Consider the following 2,444-nt stretch of genomic DNA (forward strand, 5'->3'; position numbering starts at 1 on the left):
CCCTGCACATCTAGGAGGATGAGGCATCCTGTCCCTCAGGCTCCTTATTCCTCTCTGTTCCTCACATAGAGCATTCAGGAACCACAGACATGCAGGATCCACTCAAGCACTGCTTTTACTGGCTCATTTTAAAATTTAGTTTCATCTCTGCTTTTTAGAGCTGATTACTTAAGTTTAGGCTTGGATGGAGAAGTGAATTTACCAGGTGTACCGGTTAATAATGCAGATTTTGTAATCAAAGAAAACATGCCCTATTTTATTTTGCCCAGAGGTGGGGTTTGCTCTGTTACTAAGAACATAAGTTGACTCGATGGTTCATTTATTTGCCTCCCACTCGTAAAAACCACAGGCATTTAACACAGGACTCTAGAGTACCAGTTTGGATATACCAGGTGTACCAGTTAATAATGCGGATTTTGCAATCCAAGAAAACATGGTAATTTCAAGAGAAACATCAAAAGTGCTTTATTCAAAGTAATGTCCATCGCTAGCTACACATTTCCCCCGTCTTTCAGGTAATTTGTGGATACCATCCCAATAGAACTTTTCTTGTTTTGAGGCAAACCATTCAGAGACCCAATTTTCCATTTCTTTGTACGTTTTGAAGTGCTGCTCAGAAAGTGCGTGTGCCGTCGATCAGAACAAATGGTAACCTGAAGGAGCAAGATCTGGTGAATACGGTGGGTGGGTTAATTCTTCCCAGGCAAGATCTTTTAATGTGTCTTTAACTGGTTTTGAAGTGTGTGATGATGCGTCATCATGAAGCAAAATTACTTTGCTGTGTCTTCTGGAACATTCCGGTCTTTTCATGATCAAAGCATGATTCTAATTGATTATTTGTTGTCGATAGCGATCAGTATTAACGGTTTCACCTGGTTTTAGAAGCTCATAATACACCACACCTTCCTGACCCCACCAAACGCAGAGCATTGTCTTCTTTCCGAAGCGATTTGGCCTTGCAGTCGATGTTGATGGTTGACCTGGATCAAACCATGATTTTGTGTGTTTGGGATTCTCAAAATAAGTCCACTTTTCATCGCCAGTCACAACTCAATGCAAAAAAGACTTTCATGCAGTTGAGGCTACATTTTACTGGTGACATTTTGGTTTTCCATTTGTCTTTCGTTCAGTTGATGTGGCACCCATTTTCCTTCCTTTAAAATCTTTCCCATTGCTTGTAAATGATTGGAAATTGCTTGCTGAGCAACATTTAATCTTTCTGCAAGTTGTTTCTTTTTAAAATATATTTTATTGATTTTTTTCAGAGAGGAAGGGAGAAGTAGTTAGAAACATCGATGAGAGAGAAATCAATCAGCTGCCTCCTGCACACCCCCTACTGGGGATGTGCCCGAAACCAACGTACATGCCCTTGACTGGAATCGAACCCAGGACCCTTGAGTCTGCAGGCTGACACTCTATCCACTGAGCCAAACCGGTTAGGGCTCTGCAAGTTGTTTTGACTTTGACACACATCTTCATCCAATAATGTTTGTAATTGTTGGTCTTCAAACTTTTTCAATTGGCCTGGACGTTCTTTGTCTTTCACATCGAAATCATCACCTTTAAAGTGTTTAAACCAGTGCTCACAAGTATCTTGAGATGGAGCATGTTCACCATAAGCTTCCTGAAGTATTCAGCAGCACTTTTCTTCAAAATAAATACTGAATTAAAACTTCCTGCAAATGCTCTTTTTTGGGCACGAAATTTGACTTTTTAAGTGTAAAAATATGTATGATGTGAACACCTTCAGCAAATTTGACATATGAAGTTTTGAAGCTTGTTGTCAATACAACAAAATAGCATACATATCAAATCGCATATATATCAACATATGTGTAACTCCATCTATTGAAGAAAATCCACATTATTAACTGGTAGTACACCTAGTATATCATTAGCTCTCTATATAAAATTAATTTAAATATTATTTAAACCTTAACTTCTATACCCAAACTATTCACCCAGTATGAGGAAACGTTAAAAATATTATTGAACATTAAAGGTCAATAAATGGAATACTGACAGGGAGCCTGCACTGAGAGCCCTGCCAAAACCTTCCTGGAATGACAGCGGAGAGGCCTGTAACAAACAGTGTGCGGGGCTGAGAGGCGGGAGGAGGGCGGGAGGCCGCCCAGGAGGCTGCTGGGCCTCTGCAAGGAGAGGGGTCTCCAGAAAGGGCTGCACTGGGGGGCCGCGCCGGAGAGAACTCCAAGGGCGGCTGATTCTAAATAGGAACAGGCCCAGCAGCCCTGCTGGCCGGGAGCCCTGGGCGGGGCTTAGGTCTGACTCATGTCTGGCTCAGGGTGCGGAATGCATGAACCAACTTTTAGGGGCGATTGTGCTTCCCAACAAAAATGTTTTTGTTGCTACCATCAAAGTCATTGCCAACATGAATTATGCTGCAAGGTGGTTGTGAGAGCACTGATGGTGTATTTCCACCGCAT

At 41.9% G+C, this 2,444-nt stretch overlaps 1 protein-coding gene across 1 annotated transcript in view; it reads left to right on the forward strand.

The window, feature by feature from the left end:
• The window catches only part of LOC102760867, a 12,911-nt gene that overhangs the window by 557 nt on the left and 9,910 nt on the right, over positions 1–2,444 (forward strand). The gene's annotated exons all lie outside the window — the stretch shown is intronic.

This window comes from Myotis davidii, unplaced genomic scaffold, assembly GCF_000327345.1.
Source record: "Myotis davidii unplaced genomic scaffold, ASM32734v1 scaffold287, whole genome shotgun sequence".
NCBI classification, from domain to species: Eukaryota; Metazoa; Chordata; class Mammalia; order Chiroptera; family Vespertilionidae; genus Myotis; species Myotis davidii.